Source organism: Euprymna scolopes, chromosome 46, assembly GCF_053919585.1.
Source record: "Euprymna scolopes isolate OS-2025 chromosome 46, ASM5391958v1, whole genome shotgun sequence".
NCBI lineage: Eukaryota > Metazoa > Mollusca > Cephalopoda > Sepiida > Sepiolidae > Euprymna > Euprymna scolopes.
The window spans coordinates 52724346-52749695 of record NC_136527.1 but is presented as its reverse complement, the minus strand read 5'-3'; the positions used below and the strand labels follow the sequence as shown (position 1 = coordinate 52749695).

Sequence of the window (25350 nt, the reverse complement as noted above, 5' to 3'; positions counted from 1 at the left end):
AGTTTATTTGAACATGTGTTATTATATATTACAATTGTTGAGTATATAAGTTTATTTGAACATATGTTATTATATATTACTATTTGTTGAGTATAAGTTTATTTGAACATGTGTTATTACATATTACTAGTTGTTGAGTATATAAGTTTATTTGAATATGTGTTTTTATATATTACTAGGTGTTGAGTATATACGTTTATTTGAATATATGGTATTATATATAACTAGTTGTTGTGTATATAAGTTTATTTGAACATGTGTTATTATATATTACTAGTTGTTGAGTATATAAGTTTATTTGAACATATGTTATTATATATTACTATTTGTTGTGTATATAAGTTTATTTGAACATGTGTAATTATATATTACTAGTTGTTGAGTATATAAGTTTATTTGAACATGTGTTATCATATATTATTAGTTGTTGTGTATATAAGTTTACTTGAACATGTTTTATTATATATTACTAGTTGTTGTGTATATAAGTTTATTTGAACATGTGTTATTATATATTTCTAGTTGTTGTGTATATAAGTTTATTTGAACATGTGTTATTATATATTACTAGTTGTTGAGTATATAAGTGTATTTGTAATATGTGTTATTATATATAACTAGTTGTTGTATGTATAAGATTATTTGAACATGTGTTATTATATATTACTAGTTGTTGGGTATATAAGTTTATTTGAACATGTGTTATTATATATTACTAGTTGTTGAGTATATTAGAATATTTGAACATGTGTTATTATATATTACTAGTTGTTGAGTATATAAGTTTATTTGAATATGTGTTATTATATATTACTAGTTGTTGGGTATATACGTATGGGACAAACATACTAAATCTATTTTTCTCATGTGACATTTTTCCTATTTATTTACTTGTAACATTGTATCTGTGCCATTATTACCTAAATTCATTTTTGCAGCCAGATTATAGCCCCCGCCTTTGTTGTGGCTGTAGACATCCTACTATAAGGTGTGCTTAATCTTTCTTCTATGGCATGCAAATCAACAGCTCATATATTTAGCTTAATATCGGAGCTTAGTATCGGAATATTTGTTCCTGTTAAAAAAGCTATCATCACAAACATTCCTTGATCTCACAGTGTGTCTGAGTTTATTGCCTTTAACCTTAATAATTAATTGTTTTGGAGAACTGATAAGAAAGAATCCCGACAAGGTTATGTGTGTGATTGGAACATATCTTCTCTTAACGTTTTTACCTTAATTTGTTTTGAAGAACTTAATAAGAGTTCCGAAAGGTTATGGGCGTAATTATAACATATCTTCTCTTTGCGGGATAGTAGATTAGGATTAGGGTTATATTTAGCCAAGGAATTATCAAATTAGGTTGACCCTTTTATGAAGCTGGTGTGGGAGGAATGTAAAACTCCGATCATTGCTGTTTATTACTTTACATTGCCACCGAGTTATTATTTTGATTTACATGGGCATGATTGTGTTTGGGACGTTTAGGAACATATGGAGGCTTACAACATTACATAATTGTGTGAAATTGATCGAAATATGAATTGAATACGATTATAAAAATAATAATTAGAAAATCAAAACAAGTAATTTTATAAAGAGAAGAAACATTTCTAACAAAAAAATTAACTAAGATTAAAGATAGGAATTCATCTGTATTTCATTTTAATGGAATTTGTCTTTCTATTTCAATTAAATGGATTTATTGTGTTAGATATCCATGGCCACATGTTTTGTAATCTCTACGTGTGGCTAAGCGTACATAGATTAAAGACTGAAACTTCATAGTGCTCTTCCATTTGAGCGATTGAAACTGTTTGTGACAGTGAAACATGCATGAAGATTTTCATCTCCTTTTTCACACAACGGGTTAATGAGACACGTAAGTAAAAAAGAGGGATTTGAAAAGTCAGCGCTCAAATGGAAGAACATGCTAGCCTGAAAAACATACCAGCGAAGTCTCGTTCACATTCCACAGTAAACGTTTCCTTAAGGTATTAGCAATAGTTATAATAGGCGATTGGTGACAGTCAAAGTCAAGTATGTTTTGTTTCATTAATCCATTATCCCAGGCATTGTCTACTTATTTCGGATAACAAATTTTATATTACTTATGGTGTGAAGTATGGCGAGGGTACTTATGCTGTTTGCAGCTGGATTACTTTGCCATTTTAAGATCTTAATTTGTGTTAGTAGCGTGTATTTTTCCCTATTTGAAAACTAGAATGTTTTAACTATATATTAGCTATAAATGATGAATCAGTCTATCACAAAATTATTACCAATAAGTTTCTTAATATGGTTAAATTTTATTTGGTGTATGGATGAGCGGGCTATATTTAAGGATTGCAGAATAAACTTAGCATGCTACCGACATATACTTTGTTGTGGTGAGTAATTCCCATCATAATTTCCAAAAACTTGTTCTCGCAATAACGTCTTAACTCAAAATATTCATAACCTTTGACAATTGTTTTAAACTAGAAAAAATACACTCTACTTGTTATATATATTGGAACTTTAATAACAATTTTGTTAAATCGTATACATTTTAGCAAGGGTTAGATCGTACATGTCGGCAAATGAAATATGCCGTGCTGTGGATGGTGTGATTTAAGTTTCGTTCCCTAGATAAACGCATAAGAAATGAAATTGTCACATATGGCAAAGAAGTATCTCACATGTTTGAGGATAGAAGAGTTTCCATGCAGCCTGATTCATGAAGCGAGACAAGCAAGATGTCTACATCTCTCAGTTCCTGTCCTTAAGACTAACAAAGAAAAACTGATTATGAAATAATTAGTTAATTAGATATTGGTCTTTCCTCCCGTGAACAATTTCTCTTTAAATAAAACCTTTAAAACCAACAAATCTTTATTGACTCTGTACGAGCTTTTGTTGAACATTAAGTTAAATAACTAAGCCTATATATCTAGAACCCTGATTAACACAGATTTCTGCAAATTTCTCAAGCTTGTTGAGCCGAAATACCCAAGAACATGTGCCAAACTACCCTTTCTCTGCACTTGGCTGGAGGAGGCAAAAGGCGAAAAAGAATCTACAATAACTCAACTACACGCCTTTATCTCATGCACATATTCTTACACATAAATGAGAGTCTGCTTTCTGTACCACGATATTTTAGAAAGAAACATTACTAAAATAATAAAATATAAAATAACTATTATATCCTTAGAAAATTGTAAAATTGTTTTCCTCAATTTTTCATTTAAAAATTATGTTTATCTTTTAATTAGCACTTACTTACTGACCATAATATGCATTAACGTTTAATGTATTTCTTTTATAATTAATATGCACATCATAATGTATTTTTTCTCAGCTAATCTAACAATGGTCATCGAAAAATTGAAAATAATTTTAACGCCAAATTACATGAAAAAACAAAAATGCAAAATAAATCTATTAATCCAAAGTTAAATAAATGCAAGCGTCTATTCTAACATTGGGTTAACTTTATTTCTTGTTTTTGCTCCTTTAACAAAAGAATTAAGTTAGGAAATGATTTAACACAAAATTTACATATTTCTAGCATTGTTTAATGCATCTCTGAAGACAGTTTTTTAGAACATGCGGAAAGTCACTAATCAAGATATATCATTTGGAAAACACTTTCCGTTCAAAATTAAATTTTTGGCTTGCATAAGTAAAAATCGGATAATGCAAGATATTACATTAATGTTTAATTTATTTCCTTTATAAAATCGGATAATGCAAGGTATTGCAAAATGCATAGGAGAGAATTTCATGTTCGTCTGCGTTTCTAATCTCATACATAGTGTGTTGTGGATCGAAGTGATATCTTGCAGGGGGAATATTTACTGATCATGCCCCGTTTCTTGATTTTGATAACTTTATTTGATTTCCTGAAAATTGAAGCATAATTAACTCCTGTAAATTGTGGAAGTCGATTTAACACATCTAGAATGAATATTGCTTAGGTACAGTATGGTATTTAATGCGCTTTTGCTTCTGAAAAATTGTCAGCAATCTAGGAATCCATCAGATAGTTTCAACAGATCCAGCACTAATCATGATCTTTTGGCGAATAGTCAAGAATAGATCTTCAAAAAAGGTAGTCGTGCCATAGTTGAGAGTTGCATCATCAATGACAGACAGAGGGAAAACAGATCTAGGTGCTACTGCGACAGATTTCACGATATATTGGAATTCACAATGACAACGTTTTAAAAATAATATGTGACATCGTTTTTTTTTAATTTGTGGGGATTGAAATTCCAAAGCTAACTCGGTTATCGCCCTTTAACTCTGGTAACTAGAAAGCGACACAGCCAAGTCACTTCCTATTCTTTATATTTCAATCTTTTTTGCTGAACCCTAAACCAGTCAACATGTGACAAAACGCTCTCCAGTTGGCATGGCCAGCCAACCAGTTCTCCTGACTAACCAGCCTAGTCTCTCATAAAAATAATTCACAAGTAACGTTAATTCCTTATTCTTTTCTCAATGAACTCTATATTCATTTCGTCACATGAATATTTATGTAAATAAATCTACATTTATTCACTATCATATATCAGTATGTTTCGTCTCTTGCAATCATTTGCTTCACTCTCAATCACCAACACATGAGGATGGGATCGTCTATAACATAAACAGGCTATCGAGTTTCTTGTGGTGTGCGTCTCTTTACTTGCGACCATTTGCTTCAATCTCAATCACCAACACATGAGGGTGGGATCGTCTATAAAATAAACATGCCATTCTGTCCTCAAGAAAGTTTATCAAGTTCCCTGTGGTGTGCGTGATTTCAAATAAAACAACTTATCATTGCATGACACTTGAAGGGTTCCATTATACATTTAACTTATTTCAAACACTTGTAAATCAAGAACAATTAGTTCAGAGCTGTCATTTGCCACATGACCCATAGAGATATAAATCATTACATACGCAAGATTTCTACTCTATAAGATAAACGGAAGTTGGCCAAAGTAATTACATATTGAATGTCACTCGTATTTAACATATTTTGCGCAATAAACATTTTTTATGAAAACAACAATGATAAAAGGTTAACACCTTTAATAGACATTTAGATATGAATATTCGATATAAAATAGACGTTTTATTTATTTATTAAATTTAAAAATAAAAGTAAAAAACTGTTAAAACATGACCTCTGCATAAAGATTATGTTCTTTTGGGTGGTTTTAAAAATTTACATGAGAATAAAAACTTTGTTTTTAAAAGAAAATTATTAACATAATCAAATGATCAAAATATTTTCTATCGTTTTTGTATGAGTTTTTACACAAGAATATGGTTTTAAACTTTTTCAAAATTTTATCATTTTAGTTTTCACATTGAATGGAGCATACTACTGGATGCCAAACAATAAAAACATTCATAAAATCAAACAGTACAATTTTGTGTTTGCATGTTTGTCTAAAGCTGATTTCATAAAACAGAAGAGCTACATTACAAAAAATATTTTCATTTTTTCTTATTTTACTTTGTAAAGAAAATTGAAGCTTACATGTCTAGCATGTGGGCGTGTTCAAAGTAACATAAAATAGAGACTAAAATTGTTACCCATTATTAAGATGTATTAAGTTTTAAAAAAGTAAAACATCTTAAAACGTGATCTCAGCATAAAAAACTGTTCTTTCAGGTGGTTTTAAAAATTTACACGAGAATATATACATAATCAAAGTATCATATTCTTTTCGCAAGTTTTTGCGTGAGAAAATCAGTTTGTTTCACACAAGATATTCACGCACATAACAAAAATATTGTTTTTAAAATTTTTTATAATTTTAGTTCTTGATGTGGATGGGTGAGTAAGAAGAAGGCATGCAACATACGTAGGCATGTGCAACTCAACTTGGAAGTTTTGACAACAGAATAACCGTATAAATAGTTAGCTTACCCAGACATTTAAGTTTGAAGAAATCCTCCTGTTACAATTAATTTTATTCCGATATGAATTCATATCCGAGGGACAATTTATAGATATTATCAATTCATTGCTAAAGTTTGATCTTCTAAGCATTGTGTCTAAATATTTCTTAGGATTTTTTTATTAGGTCAGTTAGTATATTTAACACATTTTTGTCTTTTTGTTTCATTTTCTTCAGTAAAATTTATCGTAAATCAATGGGCTCCTTTGCTTGGGCTCACACTTAAACTCTATATGAAATACTTAGATATTTGAATGTTGATTTAAAGTTGTTTTGTCTTCCATGACGATATTGTTTTGCTCATTTTTTTTCAATTTTCTAAACATCATTTAAAAAAATGTTCATAGCATACTTTTGTAAAACGGACTTGATTAAAATGTTGGCCATTTTCGTGATAGAGATATTTCTCTTGATTCATGAGACTGGTATAAAATTGAGGTATGCATTTTGGAAGATAATCAGATAATGTTTCTTTTTATTTTCTTCCTTTGAAGATTTTAACGCTGAGTATGGGGCAGCCAAACAAGCTGCCAACATTGCCCTGCTTTTTATTGAAACCAACCCAGAGCTCTTTTTAGTATCTTTGCCGTTCCCTTAAGCGCAGTTCTGTGGATCTATTTTGCACTTGGTTCACCAGGAATATTAGTTAGTATTAGTTAGGTAGGACTTCAGGTTCTTCTTCATAAGCCCTGTGGCACCTAGAATAACTGGTATGATTAATATTTCTCTAAGATTTCAGTTTCATGACGACCAAAAATCTGACTTCTGCAAAAAAAACTAATTGCTCAATAATGCGTTTTGTCTCCCATATGTGTTTTAATATGATGCAAGTAATTGTATTTCTGTGTAAAACAATAACGAAATATTTAACAAGAATGTGATTTCTCTCCCCTATGTGTTTTCATATGTCGCAACAAATGTGACTTCCGTGCAAAAGAAGAATCACATACTCCACAAGAATGTGGTTTTTCTCCCATATGTGTTTTCATGTGATTGAATAAATTTGACTTCCGTGCAAAAGAAGAACCACATACTTCACAAGAATATGGCTTCTCTCCCGTATGGATTTTCATATGACGCAACAAATTTGTTTTCACTGCAAAAGAAGAACCGCATACTTCACAACAATGTGGTTTGTCTCCCGTATGTGTTTTTATATGATGCAACAAACTTGATTTCCATGCATAAGAATTACCACATACTTCACAACAATGTGGTTTGTCTCCCGTATGTGTTTTCATATGATGCAACAAATGTGACTTCCGTGCAAAAGAAGAACCACATACTTCACAAAAATGTGGTTTCTCTCCTATATGTGTTTTCATATGACTCAACAAATTTGACTTCCGTGCAAAAGAAGAACCACATACTTCACAACAATGTGGTTTCTCTCCTGTATGTGTTGCTATATGACCCAGCAAAGTTGATCTCTGTGCAAAAGAAAAACCACATACTTCACAAGAATGTGGTTTTTCTCCAGTATGTGTATGTATATGTCTCAACAAATATGTCTTCAATACAAAAGAAGCACCACATACTTCACAACAATGTGGTTTGTCTCCCGTATGTGTGTTCATATGATGCAGCAAATGTGACTTCCGTGTAAAAGAAGAACCACATACTTCACAACAATGTGGTTTCTCTCCCGTATGGGTTTTCATATGACTCAACAAATTTGACTTCCGTGCAAAATGAGAATCACATACTTCACAAGAATGTGGTTTTTCTCCCGTATGTGTTTTCAAATGACTTAACAAATTTGACTTCCATGCAAAACAAGAACCACATACTTCACAAGAATGTGGTTTCTCTCCTGTATGTCTTTTCATATGACTCAACAAAGTTGCCTTCTCTGCAAAAGAAGAATCACATACTTCACAAGAATATGGTTTTTCCCCTGTATGTGTTTTCATATGACGCAACAAATCTGACTTCTGTGCAAAAGAAGAACCACATACTTCACAAGAATGTGGTTTCTCTCCTGTATGTGTTTTCATATGCCTCAATAAATGTGATTTCTGTACAAAAGAAGAACCACATACTTCACAAGAATAGGGCTTGTCAGCCATGTGTGATTGCATCTGATTCAACAAAATGTATATGCAATGTAGTGTATGAGATAGGAAGGCTTGTACATTTTTATTAAGAAAATATATATGAAAATATTTAACCTTTCTAAATCACCAAAGAAGAAATGCCATTCTTATCAATTAATGATTTTTTTTCATTGATACGAAACCTGGAAATATAAAATAAATTTGAAAAATTATATTATTTGAAAAATTATATTTCATGTGGTAATATTGAATTTTTTATTTTGATTTTAATTTAAAATATCTAAACAACCTATTAAATATATTAATGTTTCTTTATTTTAGTGACAAAATTTCTATTTACAAATATTTAAATATAAATCTTTACGTTTCTTCATTGTAGAGATGAGGATTGATTATTCATATTTTTTGAATTCTTCAAAATAGTATTCTCATCTTCGGTGTTATTTTCACAACGTTTCTCTGTTACCTCCGATCTTATTCAGGGGTATTTTATCGAAATTGGGAATCTTTCTCTTGAAATTAAAAATCTGTGCAGAATCTTGAATGAAATTCTTTATTTAACAATGACTGAGTAAAAAAATTAAATTTCTATTTTGAATCTCACTGACTGATGATTGAAACTTCAGCGTTCACGAGTTTGTAACTTACAACTGAATTTTACCATGTACTTTAATCACAGCACCACGAGTCCTTGCAGAGAATCCTAGTATGAAATGTAGGAACATTTTTGTTACTAGACGTTGTCACTACATTTTACTATAGATCAACACCATATATATATATATATATATATATATATATATATATATATATATATATATATATATATATATATATAGTGGCACAAAAAATCTGCACTTGTCATTTTTCAAAAATTGCAAATTATACTAAATTTAATGTAACAGTTTAAAAAACCTATACCTCATTTAATTCATCTTTTATTTCTCTATATTTTACCTGCTCATATTTGACTTTTAATTAAAGTATCCTAGTGTTCACGTCAATTTAAAAAATAACTTCAAATCGAGAAGGCATAAAAAACTCTGCATTATGGAAAATTGTATTTTAATATAATTTTAGAACATTACTGCATCACAGATACAACAGGAACACAATTTACTTAATATTAAGTAGTGTAGCTCTTCTGCAATTTCACAACCTGCAATCTTTTGGACATTACTTGAATTAGTCTTCAACAATACTCCCGTGAAAGGGCATCCAACTTCTCTTTAACTTGCGTCCAAAGTTCTTCCCGATTTTAAATTTTATCATTAAAAACAGTGGAATCAGAAACAAGATCAATAAGTTTACAGGAGTTGAGTGGGTGATGTAGAGTAGTATTTTAGGGTGACCAGAGCAGTGAAATAAGGGGAAATATCAGATTGCGCTCCTAACCACAAAGTGTCCAGGCAGACATTTTATAAACACTCATGTAAAACAATATAATATATGGGCAGAATTGAAGAAGTCCTTAGAGAAATATTATGGGATTGCTGCAAACCCTAACAAACATATAGTCGAAAATCTTTACACAAGTCTGATACTAAACTGCGACTGGCTTAAGAAAATTGAGGTAAGATGTTGTGGTGTTTTATCGAAGAATGGAAGACAGACCAAAACCTCTTTACTAGGCTTTTACAGCCAATAATAAATGTAAGAGCAAATAGTAAACATAAGAGCAAATAGCAGGTAGCAGCAGTAAACGCAAGAACTATTAGTAACGAAATGTTGAAGACGAAAAAACTCACCCCTTTTAAAAAGGAAAAGGAATGTGTGCAAAATCATGTGACATAGAAACTTTTACTTTAATGGAAATATAACAATCTCCCCCATTAGTAAAAGAGGTTGCAAGGTGTAGATTTTTTTTTCGAAGTAGAAAGTTATCTTTGAAAGTGGCGATGTGTTTTATTTATAAGTCCAGTCGCTGGACTGGTTTACAGATTCGGCTAGACCGGCATGGAAGCAGTTCAATATTCGAAGGACTGGCTGGTCTCTGCAAATTCTCTATATTTTCTGTATTAGGTATATTATCAACTGGATTTGTTTCAATCAAATGGGCCGGGTCTGCATTTGCCAGGTCGGGTCGAGTATTCTTAGCAGGAACCTGTGGTCCTTCAGAGCACGTAAAACGAGCCAAATGTCTTAGCACCACTGAATCCTCCCGGCTATCATTATGCCGTATTCTCGCATGTGTAGGGTCGTACTTGCTCCTGTTGCCAAACCGTTTTAATAGTACCTCCCCAGGTTTGCAGAGCCAAACAGGTAAGGCAGTACCAGTAGAAGAGCGACTTTCAAATTTGAACAATCGTTCGTGGGGAGTTGCATCTGTACTAGTGCATAGTAAGGAGCGAATAGAATTTAAAACATCAGGCAGAACGTCCTGCCAAGCGCTAAGGAGTAGTTGTTTAGATTCCAGGGCCAATAATATTGAGTGCCAAATAACGCCATTATAGCGCTTGCACTGACTGGTTCCTCTTGGGTTGTATGCAGTAGTGTTACTGCACCCAACCCCAAGTTGCGTCAGGAAATTTCTGAACTCCTCCGACAAGAACGATGTTCCTCTATCAGCATGGATGAAAGCAGAGAGTCCAAAAATAGAAAAATATTCATCAGGTATTTGATTGCGGTCTGCAAAGAACAATCACGGCAAGGGAACGCAAAGGGAAATCGACTGTACTCATCCACGATAGTAAATAGGTAATTACATCCTTTCAAAAATGCTGGGACACGCCCTTTGAAGTCTACGGAGAGGTGCTGGAAGATGATGAGTATATAGTCTGATGGAAGATTATTTGATGAGTATATAGTCTGGAGGAAGATTATTTGATGAGCATATTGTCTGGAGGAAGATTATTTGATGAGTATGTAGTCTGGAGGAAGATGCCCATATTTCATCAATAGTTGGTTAGCACAGAAAATTACATTAAAACACCAGCATCTGCATACATGAAGGGTTCATATGGGTTTTAGAAATAATCAAAGATTAGAATATGAGATTGTACAAATAAGCAGTCGATTCATTAGCAATTTTATCAGAGTATCAGTAGCTAATGTAGTGGTAAAGGTTAAGGGAGATCGCTTATAATGAACAACACCAACCATTGTAAACGAATTATTGGAGTTGGAATGATTTTAGACATTGACCTTTTTTTAAGTAAAAGTCAGTATTGAAAACAAAATCTTAGTGATCATTCGATAATAATCCGATGAAAAAGTGAAAAAAAATATGAAAATAAAAACCCATGGGGGGTACCGCTTCTACATGTGCACCGGCATTTTTGTTTTTCACTTTAAACTTTTGAAACAGTGAAAAACGTTTAAAATTTATAAAATTATTATTTGCCCCAGCGCATTATAAACACCCTAACCTCCCCATGTAAAGAACGGCTTTTCTTGTCTATTTTTCAATCAAGCTGAACAACACATGACAAATGCAGAAGATGCATTAATTATGAAAAGCGCATTAATAATAATTCTAATCATTTCATCTATCACAGTTAATGTCTCTCAAAAGACAAAATAGTTTCATTTTATCTCGTCCTCACTTTTCAAAACAAAAAGTTAAAATATCTATCATCACAATCCCGTAATTAAATCAGAAATCCATTATTGGATTCTTCACACTATTGTTCTCATCATCTTAAATTTCATTTTTACAATGTTTGCACAATAAATAACAATCAAGATGAGAACAGTAGTCTTAATTGTGAAAAAAATTAATTTCCAGAAAAAAATCAATGACTGCTCAGAACGAGAAGGGAGCAATGCACTTACCTTAGGTTGCAAAAGAATTGCCCCCTTCCGCGACGTAACCATCTTGTAATATCTTCACCAGACGAAAGTGAAAGAGATTTACATGCAATCGCCGGCAACCAAATCAACTTGTAGTGAAAGAAAGAGAAAGGAAAAAAGACAAGGGAATTTCCCCTCTTATATAATGGAAGGATCAGATGATTAACTATCACATGATCCGCAGCACTAAGAAAACTTTAAAAGGGTGGCTAACAACAATGGTTAGTATTCAAGGTAAGTGCATGCCGATCCTTCTCTTCTCGAGCAATCATTAATCCTTTTCTTCACATAATAATCTAAATAATACAAAGAATCATTCCTCATCAAAAAAATTGATAACCGTAATATTGTAATTTAAGAATCATGATTATTTTTTAATTTAGTCAAAGTTATTTGTAAGGTTTGTTGGTTAGGGTTAGGGTTAGGTCAAGTGCATACATATGTGTGTTTCAAGTTAGTTTAGTTTAAGCAATGTAATTCCTAATGTTATCAGCGGTGACCAATTCTGTATGTGCAAGTGCATACTGAATTGACAACCACTAATAAGAATAACAATGTTTAATATCCAGATACATACTTGTTTGCAACAAATTTAAATGTGATATTCGTTTTCAGCATACCCGAAAACCTATGAAGGTTGTGTTATGTGGTCAGAAAGTGGGTGTTTATTTTGCATTAAATTTATATAGAGAATTGATCCCCACTTTTTATAAAAGTTATTTCCTCATATCATGAAAATAATTCTCTGTGCCAGATATGAAGTATATATTCGTTTTTAGCACACCCGAAAGTGGGTGTTTATTTTACATTAAATTTATATAGAGAATGTGAGAAAAATAAGTTAAACTCACCTGACTTGAGTAGGTTGATGATTGCACCAAAGACGGTGACGTTTGACTCTTGCTTATATCTACTGCTGCTGCTTCTGATGGATGATGATTGTGAAACAGTTAAAAACAAAATTTATAAAATTATTTTTTTCTTTGGTAAACGATAAAGAAGTTGGTTTGTATGTTTAACTCAATATTAAATACAAGAAACAATCGACAGCGAAAAGTTTCAACGATAAATCAACATTTTCATTAGGATTATTCGTTTAGTAAATGTAGTTATCTCCCTTACATTTTTAACGTATTCTGCAAATGCGCAAAAATCAATACTAAATTCATGTAGTAATACTTACGTTTTTTGTTTTATAATCTGCTTTCAATTAACTTTATCTGCTTTTATAAAGGAAGCAATTTTCAAATGTGATTGACTTTACAAGCTCAAGTTAACATTCAAGATGACGAACGGAAGAGTAAGTTCGCAGAAAAACAAAATTGAAAATAAACCACGATAAAATATTTAGTTTAAAATACAAATAACGATTTACCAAACGCCATTTTTTTACTGGGATTTTTCCGGCATTCAGCGGAAGTTATTATCTCCCCTAGTAAGTTCGATTTGTTGCTATTTTTAACCCTTTTAATTAACACTAGGTACAGGCAAAAATGGCGGGCAAAAATAGGGGGAGCTAGTTTTGAAAGCCGATTTATCTTCTTTTTTTTGTAGGTTTCCGACTACTTTTTTGATGGTATTTGAAAAATTAGAGATTAAAGTTAATTTCCTAAAGAAGAAAATATTTGTACACATTAAAAAAAATGAAAAATGTTTTCACTGCGAGCTAACTACTTCAGCTAAATTTTTAAGTTAAATATATTCATTGTAAAAATCCTTTAAATGATAAATATTAGTTTTCTGGGTCTATTTCAAAGATAATTAGTAAAGTCCTAAGATATTGAGTTAAATAAAAAACACCTTGTTTTAGCAAAAATAACTTAATTAGTCCTCAAACTGCAAGTAATTTACCGTTCACCAAAAATGTAACAAACTAAAATTTTGTAAACATGATTATAAGTAGGCCCAAATTTTACGCCAATCGAAACGGTGTTTCAAAATGAAGTCATGATAGTAAAAGGAGGTAGATTTCTCCCCCCTCCCCCAGACGTGCATCCATACATTCATATTCTGAACGTTTGTATCAATTTTTATCCTTTTTTAATTTAATTATTTTATGCTCCTGTTTTTAAATTAATTTTTTTTTTAATTACTGTTCGAGATTATATAAAAATTTTGTTACACCGAAAGTTTCACATTCTTTCGAGCAAGGAAATTATTAAAATCTTGCATAATTAAGCGAAATCTGTAATTTAAAAAAAGTAGAAATATTTTTGCTATTATAAGTTTTTTGTTTGTGTGAAAATACTAAATAAACAATGTTTAATTCAATGGTAATGTTGGTAGTTCGGGAAATTCATTTTTCTTTGAGTTATATCGAATTAATTAATTTAGGTCTTTTTTCGTAATGTTTCTGTAAAAATTATTTTTATTGTTACAAATTACGATGCTTTATTTATATATAAAAAAAAGCAAAAATAAATTCTTGCGTTTTTTATTTATTACTGAAAACCGTAACTTTAGTAAAAGTATTTTTTTTATTTATTACTGAAAACAATAACTTTAGTAAAAGTATTTTTTATTTATTACTGAAAACCATAACTTTAGTAAAAGTATTTTTTTATTTATTACTGAAAACAATAACCTTAGTAAAAGTATTTTTTTTATTTATTACTAAAAACAATAACTTTAGTAAAAGTATTTTTTATTTATTACTGAAAACAATAACTTTAGTAAAAGTATCTTTTTGTTTATTACTGAAAACAATAACCTTAGTAAAAGTATTTTTTTTATTTATTACTGAAAACCATAACTTTAGTAAAAGTATTTTTTTATTTATTACTGAAAACCATAACTTTAGTAAAAGTATTTTTTATTTATTACTGAAAACCTTAACTTTAGTAAAAGTATTTTTTTATTTATTACTGAAAACCATAACTTTAGTAAAAGTATTTTTTTTTATTTATTACTGAAAACCATAACTTTAGTAAAAGTATTTTTTTATTTATTACTGAAAACCATAACTTTAGTAAAAGTATTTTTATATTTATTACTGAAAACCATAACTTTAGTAAAAGTATTTTTTATATTTATTACTGAAAACCATAACTTTAGTAAAAGTATTTTTTATTTATTACTGAAAACAATAACTTTAGTAAAAGTATTTTTTTATTTATTACTGAAAACCATAACTTTAGTAAAAGTATTTTTTTTATTTATTACTGAAAACAATAACTTTAGTAAAAGTATTTTTTTTATTTATTACTGAAAACAATAACTTTAGTAAAAGTATCTTTTTTATTTATTACTGAAAACAATAACTTCAGTAAAAGTATTTTTTTATTTATTACTGAAAACAATAACTTTAGTAAAAGTATTTTTTTTATTTATTACTGAAAACCATAACTTTAGTAAAAGTATTTATTTATTTATTACTGAAAACAATAACTTTAGTAAAAGTATTTTTATTATTTATTACTGAAAACAATAACTTTAGTAAAAGTATTTTTTATATTCATTACTGAAAACAATAACTTTAGTAAAAGTATTTTTTATTTACTACTGAAAACAATAACTTTAGTAAAAGTATTTTTATTATTTATTACTGAAAACAATAACTTTAGTAAAAGTATTTTTATATTCATTACTGAAAAAAATAACTTTAGTAAAAGGATTTTTTATTTAGTACTGAAAACAATAACTTTAGTAAAAGTATTTTTTATATTTATTACTGAAAACCATAACTTTAGTAAAAGTATTTTTTTATTTATTACTGAAAACAATAACTTTAGTAAAAGTATTTTTTATATTTATTACTGAAAACAATAACTTTAGTAAAAGTATTTTTTATTTATTACTGAAAACAATAACTTTAGTAAAAGTATTTTTTATTTATTACTGAAAACAATAACTTTAGTAAAAGTATTTTTATATTTATTACTGAAAACCATAACTTTAGTAAAAGTATTTTTTTATTTATTACTGAAAACAATAACTTTAGTAAAAGTATTTTTTTATTTATTACTGAAAACAATAACTTTAGTAAAGGTATTTTTTATTTATTACTGAAAACAATAACTTTAGTAAAAGTATTTTTTATATTTATTACTGAAAACAATAACTTTAGTAAAAGTATTTTTTATTTATTACTGAAAACAATAACTTTAGTAAAGGTATTTTTTTTATTTATTACTGAAAACAATAACTTTAGTAAAAGTATTTTTTTATTTATTACTGAAAACAATAACTTTAGTAAAAGTATTTTTTTATTTATTACTGAAAACAATAACTTTAATAAAAGTATTTTTTATTTATTACTGAAAACAATAACTTTAGTAAAAGTATTTTTTTTATTTATTACTGAAAACCATAACTTTAGTAAAAGTATTTTTTTATTTATTACTGAAAACAATAACTTTAGTAAAAGTATTTTTTATTTATTACTGAAAAAAATAACTTTAGTAAAAGTATTTTTTTTATTTATTACTGAAAACCATAACTTTAGTAAAAGTATTTTTTTATTTATTACTGAAAACCATAACTTTAGTAAAAGTATTTTTTTATTTATTACTGAAAACCATAACTTTAATAAAAGTATTTTTTTTATTTATTACTGAAAACAATAACTTTAGTAAAAGTATTTTTTATTTATTACTGAAAACCATAACTTTAGTAAAAGTATTTTTTATATTTATTACTGAAAACAATAACTTTAGTAAAAGTATTTTTTTATTTATTACTGAAAACCATAACTTTAGTAAAAGTATTTTTTATTTATTACTGAAAACCATAACTTTAATAAAAGTATTTTTTTATTTATTACTGAAAACAATAACTTTAGTAAAAGTATTTTTTATTTATTACTGAAAACCATAACTTTAGTAAAAGTATTTTTTTTATTTATTACTGAAAACCATAACTTTAGTAAAAGTATATTTGTATTTATTACGTAAAACAATAACTTTAGTAAAAGTATTTTTTTATTTATTACTGAAAACCATAACTTTAGTAAAAGTATTTTTTATATTTATTACGTAAAACAATAACTTAAGTAAAAGTATTTTTTTTATTTATTACTGAAAACCATAACTTTAGTAAAAGTATTTTTTTTTATTTATTACTGAAAACCATAACTTTAGTAAAAGTATTTTTTGTTTAAATAGAATAATACATTTCCACTCAGATTTAAAAAAAAAAATAATAATTCTTTATATTCCGCGATCATTATTTGATAAATACTGAAAATTTCATTAAAATTAGTTCATTTCCTGAGTTTTGGTGATTTTTTAAGTAAAAGTCAAAATGTTTATACGTTTTGAGCATCAGCATTCATTTGCCCATACCTAATTAATTCCATAAATTACGATAAGCAGTATTCATTCAATATTTTCACAAAAACACACGAAAGAAACAAAGCAAACGAAAAATGAAAAATGTTGAGAACACAAAAAGAAAAGCTAAGAATCGAGAAGTAGGGCGGAAATGCGGAGTCGTATGCGTAAGGAAATGAACAACACAGCTAAAAGTAACGGGTCGGACATGTGGGTAAAGAAAATAAACAAAGTTCGTAGTAAAGATGAAATAATATTTAAAAAATAATAATAACGTTAAAATTATTTAAAAAGTGTCTTTAAGCAGGAGATATATAATGTTTCTTACCGGAGATGACTAAAAACGGCGAAGGACAACAGAAGATAAAAGACAGAGACATGAAAGGCTGCTGATTACAATTAGGGAACAAAACACCGGTCAACCTGCCGGTGTCCAGTCAGGGGAAACCCTATAAGAAAAATGTCCGGCCAAGGGACCTCATAAGACTAAGGGGCATAATACATGCAAAATAGACAACTATTTTAAAAAAAGAAAAAAAAACTTTTATAATTATTGTAATTTGCTTTTTTTTAAACTGAAATTAAAAATTAATTAAAAAGTATTTTTTTAATTGCAAATGAGTTAAAACTTTTTTAATTGCCAAAAAAGTTAATCTTGGAACTTAACTCTACTGTTTTGTAAGTAAACTTCTTCTGAGTGAATTGATTTTGAACTTTAATTTCACTTTAAAAATATGCGTGTATTTATGATTATATATATATATATATATATATATATATATATATATATATATATATATATATATATATATATATGATGATTGCAACGTGTCGAGTGTCACTCCCTCAGACGCTTAAAGTCCATGAAGCCAATATTGAATTTTTTTTTTTAGTCCTACCGGTGAGGTCACACGTGCAATCAGGCATGACACTGAAGACGGTCATTGAGATCAATTATTACATGCTTCCGCCATTTCAAGCCTCCACACGTCAGAACTTTTCCATCGCCACAGAACCATTTTTATAGACAAATGCCTGAGGGAGTATCTGTACACAGATGATGTTAGAGAGTTTTAGCATTGTACGACAGCTAAGTCTCTGTCTTGGTTCAAAATGTTGAGATCCAGCAACAATCAAGAACAAGATAGCCAGCAATAAGTAAAACTGTAGACCAGCTTAATGCAGGTACTGGTCTCCCGCTTTATGTTTTTTTTAATCAGATATTTGCTTCTCCTAGAAAGGTTGCCTTCACCACGGCTTATGGGAGCCCTCTCCACCCCAACACATATACACATACATACAAATACACACGGTGCTAGTTGGCCGTTTGCCCCGATAAAGGGTTCATTCGCCCTTTGGAAGGTCTTGTTTTTAATCCTCCAGGGAGACTAGCCAGCTCCTCACCAAACAAGTCTGGTGGGAGAATCAGTTTAGTCGCCAGTGACCCAATCATGAGGCAGCTAGTAATGGGTTACATGGTACCAGTAGCATATGACATGACCTTACATATATATATATATATATATATATATATATATATATATATATATATATATATATATATATATTACATAGCATGAAGAGAAATACGATATTCTAGTAAAAAATATAAATTTTTAACGTAAAATATTGCAGCATTAAGGGTTTTTTTACATTCAATTCCATATTATTATATAATCAATTCCTAGTGCTACAATATTTTAAGTCATAAATGTATCATATTTTTACTTGAATATCTTTTTTTTTTAGGTTTTAACAACTAGTCCTTTCACTTTTCCAATTTTAATCTTAACCATATTACTTTTCAGTCTCGCATTTTCTATGTAATCCATGATTTTTCCAGGCTTAGCTTTGAAATAAAATTTTCTTCCTGTTTCACTTATTACCCCCCCCCTCCCCCCTCTCTCTCTCTCTCTCTCTCTCTGTTCTCTCTCTCTCTCTGTTCTCTCTCTCTGGATTGTGCCGTTCAATCAACAGTTAGTTGTTGCCAATATAAAAAAAACTAATCGACCTTTTGTATCTTGTTACGCCATCATCTCCGCCATTCCAAGCCGATTTGAGATAACAAAAAATGATTTGGTTGCTATGGTAACCAACAACCAACCAGAAAAGAAGAACTGTTTCCTCATTCCTTACTAATCCTGAGAATTTTGGAACAGTAATTTAAAATAAAATTCCTTTTTAGTAACTTTTGTTTTACTGAACGAAAATTGCATTGTTTGTTTGTTTTTTCAAAATATAGCTGAGAAGGTGATCTATGAACTGTAAAAATTGTTTGAAATTTAGTCAGAAAATGAATAAGCACTAAAGCTTGTCAGAAATTCTGCAGAAATAAGCAGGCTCCTCATTGGTCAGTTTGTCTGCCCCGATTTTGTTTGAACCATTCAGATTGCTTGTTATTACTAATTGGTGCCAAATTTATCAAGTGAAGATATTGATATTTATTGATCAGAAGAAATATAAAAAATATTAATTATAATTTTATTGATGTTGTTTGTCTGTTGCTTTAATATTGTGTTGGCGAATTTTGTTTTTATATAAATTTGGTCCACCATCTGGTCGAAATTATATTCAGCTTAGCGAAGGTATTGGTTATCTCCCTTGCACTATTAAATTTATATCGTTGCTTTAATAAATATTTTATTTGGCTGGTGATTTGGGTCCCCAAATTCTTCCTTTTTTCCTTTTCAACGACTATAATTTAATGTCGGAAAATTAAAACTTTCACCTCTTTTTTTTTATTTCGATGTGAGAACGACCATTTTGATCTTTCATTAATTGGGTTATTCGTAGTGTCGAAGAATAATGGCTAATTCAATTTTTTTTCTCGAATAGAAGCAAAATAATTTCGAATAACAACGACCCTAGCTTGGATAGGAGAAAAGCTAGATGAGGAATTTAAAAGGAATTTTCTCCAGATATACATAAAAATAGATATTCGAGCTGGATGATCTTTGCGACCAGTTTATTATAAAATCCTCAGTGGAGGAGAGATTGAATATTATCAAAATTCGGCGCAGTTTATGGCGGAAGTTAGAAGGAAAATAGCAAGTTTTGGACCTGACTTGGAAAAGTCTAATGCTAATGTTCATATGAAAATGTAGTTAAAATGTCCTCAATTCAGTGGGAATCTGTTGTCAAATGAATTCGAATTTCGAAGCTTCCTTAGAAAATTCGAATTTTACACATCTGATTTAGATGACGCAGATAAACTCTTTTTACTAAAATCTAAATTGGCGGGAAAGTCATCCGATCTTTTTTTCAATTTTGATATAAACCTCGAAAATTATGAGCAGGTTTTAGCTTATTTGAAGGGAAAATTTTTAAATTCATCTTAGATTATAACCCAAATTTTCGAGGACATTATTCCTTGATTAGTGCAATTTTGCCAATTAAAGACCTGAAAATTCTTCTAGATCGTAGAGTTAAGTAAAAATTGACTCAGATGGACAAGTCATTTAATAAAGATTTTTTTCTGATAATTCTACATCAGCGATTATGATTGCTCACATGCTGTTCGTTAAATTCCCGAACAACGTGCGCAGAAAGTTAATGAATAAATCTAATGAACGTTTCCCCTCTCTTTCTTCCATCATGTCGTATACTTTTGACATTTTGGATATTATGATGGCATCACCATAAGTTGTGCGAGGCGGGAAAATAGCCCGCCAAAAATGTCAGCTTCTTCATCAGATCCAAAATCTGATATGGCGATGAGAGTTCCGAGCCTAAACACATTAATTCAAAGAAGAGTAGTAATAACTACAAGCCTCTCACTAATAATGATGAGATTAATAAATTTTGCAAACATCGGGACTTTGACTCAAATTATGGATCAGCTGCCTGAGTTCTAATTAATTAATTCAAAAAAGACTAGTAATAACTCTAAATCTCTCACTAATAAAATTTGTTCCAAATATCGGGACTTTGACTCGAAAATTATAAGAACCAAAAAACTTAAATTATGGATCAGCTGCCTTGGTGAGCACTCTGAGACTGATTGCAAGTGCATAAAAATGAGGAAATTAAAAGGAATTTTTCTGCAGATATACATAAAATGGATATCCGAGCCGGATGATCCTTACGCCGTTTGTTGCTTTAAGAACCATTTTTCTATTATGTGTCCCACATACTTTGTTGGACGTCCATCATTATTGGGACAGGAAAAATGTATATTTCCTGTATTCAAAATATCAATGAAGGTGAAAAGTGTCCGGTCTATTTTTACTATCTTTTGGATACGGTAGCAAGAAGTCCTTCTTTTGTGAGGAAATATTAAAGCGTTTAAGTCCCGGGAATAAATTAAAACCAGGGACGGTGGAAATGCCTGTTAATACGCTTGCGGGGACTAATTCATTAAAACTTGAGGACCTGGAAGTGTCTTTTAAATTGAGACATCAGCGTCCCTTTCCTTTTTCTGCTTTGTTGGCAAAGGATTTAAGATTAAAATTTCAATGGACAAATTTAACGGGACCACGTCAAAATTGACTAAAGAGGGGTTTCGTCTTTTTCCTGGATACTCTAAATTAAAAACTCCCCAAGTACATAATTCCCTTCGGCCAGGGGTTTAAATTTTTGAAGAAGAGTTACCGGCCTTTGATCAGATTATTACAACACTATCTGCATGCTATTCATACTTAATTGATATCAATAATTATAGTTCGGAAAACCTCTTGCATCCCATTGAACTGATGGATAAAATTATCAGTAAATTTAGACATATTTGGCACAATGACTATTTGCTCTCAATTAGAGAAGTAGATGCCAACATTAAAGATGACGGCCCCCTCCTCTCCGAAGGTCTCAGAGGGCGAAATTGTTCTCATCAAATCAGCAAATAAGTCCCGACCCTTCCCAGGTTCGGGCAAATTAATTAAATTAATTAATTAAGTGAAGGAATAGTATGTCTAAGTTCATTCTATAAAAAAATATTTATCCCTTAGAAGTAAAACGCGATTCAGAATCTGCAGTAGCTGAATTTGCAGAAGGAGTCCCATGCTTCTGTCCTACATGTTCGATTGCCCATGATATGGTGTGTTGCGACTCATGCGATAATTGCTATCATTGCAGTTGTGTTGGGATTGACCAGTGGGACACCACAGGAGAGGGGGTTTGTACGAGTTGTACAGACAAAATGTCGAAATAAATCCTTGTATTCTATTATCGGGGTCATCGAATTAAGTTACTTGTAACTTATTGACTGTTCTTTTTTAAAGTACATCCTTATCTTGTTTTAAAAAATAATGATCATCCATTACTTTTTCTTCCTTTCCTTGGCAGTGTGTAAGAAATTCCTCTTTATTGGACGGTTTGTCCGCTTACGGATTTTTTTAACCATTCAGATTGCATGTTATGACTAACTGCCGAAGATTTCTTGGCGCCAAAATTATCTTTTCAGATCCCCAGAATTAACAAGACGCAGGCTTGAACGGACATTGAATTCTCACTTGCAGCTCAAAGCTTCGAAATTAATTTGTCCTTATGATATGTTTTAATTCCCAACTGTGAGGCGAAATGATAATAGCATTTACAAACACGCATGCCCTTATGTTGGGCGAATTATATATTTTTTGCAAACTTTTGTACTGAATTAATTGACGTTTTTCACTTTAATATAATGTCTGTTAAAGACGAAATTAAGATCTACTGTTAGACTGTTGTCAGTTGTCCGCCATTGGACTGAATCTACTCCTAGAGGCACCACGCGACTTGCAGTATCGATCTAACCCTAACCCGACTTGCAGTATCGATCTAACCCTAACCCGACTTGCAGTATCGATCTAACCCTCACCCAACTTGCAGTATCGATCTTAGAAGATATCTCTCAACTCTTCAACAACGGAGTTTTGAAACCCAGTATTTATCGAAGATGAGCTATTAACCCTTCGGAGACATTACCAGCCCAAAGTGGCAGATAGTTGAAGATGACGCATCTTTTGCAGCATGGATCTTTTGCTTTAATAAAAGTTACAGAGAAATAGACCTATCAGCTAACAGGGCGCATTGATTCTATCTGATCCTTAAAGACTTAAGGGGACGTCAGTCAGGAAGGACCGGGCTTTCAGCCTAGCAACACCTCTCCTCTTTCATCCCCTGTCCACCGGACATCTTCATATAGCATTAACGGTTTCCACTGGAGACAACTGCTATTAGCTGAGGACGACAAAGGAAATGTACTGATTGACCGATAACGACCTCAAAATGAACATTCTTCCTTTATCTCCGTTTGACCTTCAAGTGTCTGCTCGCAATAAAATCATATTCTACGTCGTTATTGTTAAAAAGAATTATTTTGTTCATTTTGTATTGTATTTACTAAATATATGTTATTAGGAGTAAAACATTAAAATTCCTAAAAATGATGACATGACGCACACAAACACGGGGACAAGCTGTCTCGAAAAAAATCTTTTTTCATGATAACTTCTAAATATTTCGTTTTGAAAGTAAAAAAGGAGACATTTGTAGCAGTCGCTACAAACAAGCAAAGACAACTTCTCACAACTTCAAGATTTGAAAGCCATTTCTCCCTGGCTTGTCCAATCACAAGCTCTTTCACGTGACAGAGTATATAAAAAGCGAAATCTGTAACCATTAATTCTCTTTCTCGTTACTTTGCCCTGAAGCACAAATCGCCTGGGTACTACAAGCTAGCTATGGGTCTTTTCAACTCGTTTGTTTCCACATGCGCCAAACGAACATTCTTTACCACGCTAAAGAACATATATCACAATCAAGCACGACACCACACTGAAGACTTTGCCCTTTCTTTCTCTTTTAACCGGCTTTCTTTGTTCCAGCAACTACTAGCTATAAACACGTGCATGCACAAACACTGAACTATTCTTTTCTTCAACCAGCCGGCATGATGTTAATTTTATATTAAAAAACATTGAACACTTTTCTCTCTTTCACTGAACTCTCTTACTAACACGTTTCTCTCCTCTATCAAAGTTATTAACGAAAGTGACAAATAAAATTTGCTTATTAAAAAAAATCTTGGCAAGCTGGTTCCGCAGTCTAACAGGCGCCGACTCCTTATCTTCAAGCCACTACCAAACAAACCGAAACTGAGCGCAACACAGCCGCTTAGGTGGTGAAGCACAAAACTGTAAAATGCCTGTTCATTGTCTAAACAAGGAAACTAAATAGTGAAAGGACGAGCACGGCACACTTTCCACATTCATTCAGGTCGAGAAGGAATTTTTATTAGTTTTATATGATTGTAGGTGAAATATGTCAGGAAATGATCTGCTTTTTTCATGCTACTCTAAGAAATAATGTCCTTTCAGCAACCGATGAAAATAAGGTGTCCTATATCCAAACAGAATCACTAGCAGTTTATCCTCTTTGACCTCAAGATGTGACAATCATTAAGAGTTTATCCCTTCTGACCTCGAGATTAGGAAGGCGATTAAAAGTTTACTTGCTTACATCCTCCTAGATGATTATCACAGGTAACATTTGAAACGTATCCAAATTTCATAACAAACACATGGCTAGGGATCTAAGAGATAGATACACAAGTTATTTTACTCATAGCCGAAAGAAAAATAAAATAATATACAAATAACAGGAGGGAGATAACGGTTCCTTACTTAATTTTCATGGCCAATACAATAAAAATTAATAATGTATCACACTTATTAAAAAAAAATAATATCAGATTTTTACACCACTTTTAAAAATACCTAGATTAAACAACTTTCTAGACGGGTAAATTATGAAAGAAATTAGATATATAATACTCAGATTTTATTTAAATGCTGCATATATATATAATTTAACTTGCATAACGTGTATGATGCTCATGTGAGAAAATCAGCAGCAGCTGTAGGATAGCTGACTAGTGAAAATATGAGAAGCCGCCATCTTAGCACATATGAAAATAAAGCAACTGTGTGCACACTGATGTCACAGGAAGGAGAAGAGAAAAAGACAGAAAAAATGACATCACATGATGAGAAACGACAGCAATCAGATGTGTTTTGACTCATATGCAGTGAGAAAACGTGGAAACGCAGGTGAGGAAAATAATACATACAAAAAGGGCATTTCTGACAGACATGTACAACGCGCAAGTGATTTTTTTAAATGCAGGGGAGTGCGTTTTAACGTCTTTCCATCTTACTTTGTTCCTGCGATGGAATCAGACAATGTGCAGATCCGAGTTTTTTTTTTAAATGCATGGTTTGAATGCGAGAGTTATATTACATACTCTCCTCTTTAAAACAGATCAGTGAGATTCGAAATCAAAATCTATTACTGAGCCATACACTCTACTAT

General features: G+C 30.8%; 1 long non-coding RNA gene across 1 annotated transcript; it reads right to left on the bottom strand.

The window, feature by feature from the left end:
- Window positions 1-3814: 3814 nt before the first annotated feature.
- On the bottom strand, window positions 3815-17545 carry LOC145270412 (uncharacterized). Its single transcript, XR_013865347.1, has 3 exons — window positions 17393-17545; window positions 12646-12719; window positions 3815-8184 (listed from the first exon to the last, which is right to left on the bottom strand). It is a non-coding gene; the product is annotated as an uncharacterized LOC145270412 (long non-coding RNA).
- Between the last annotated feature and the right edge of the window lie 7805 nt (window positions 17546-25350).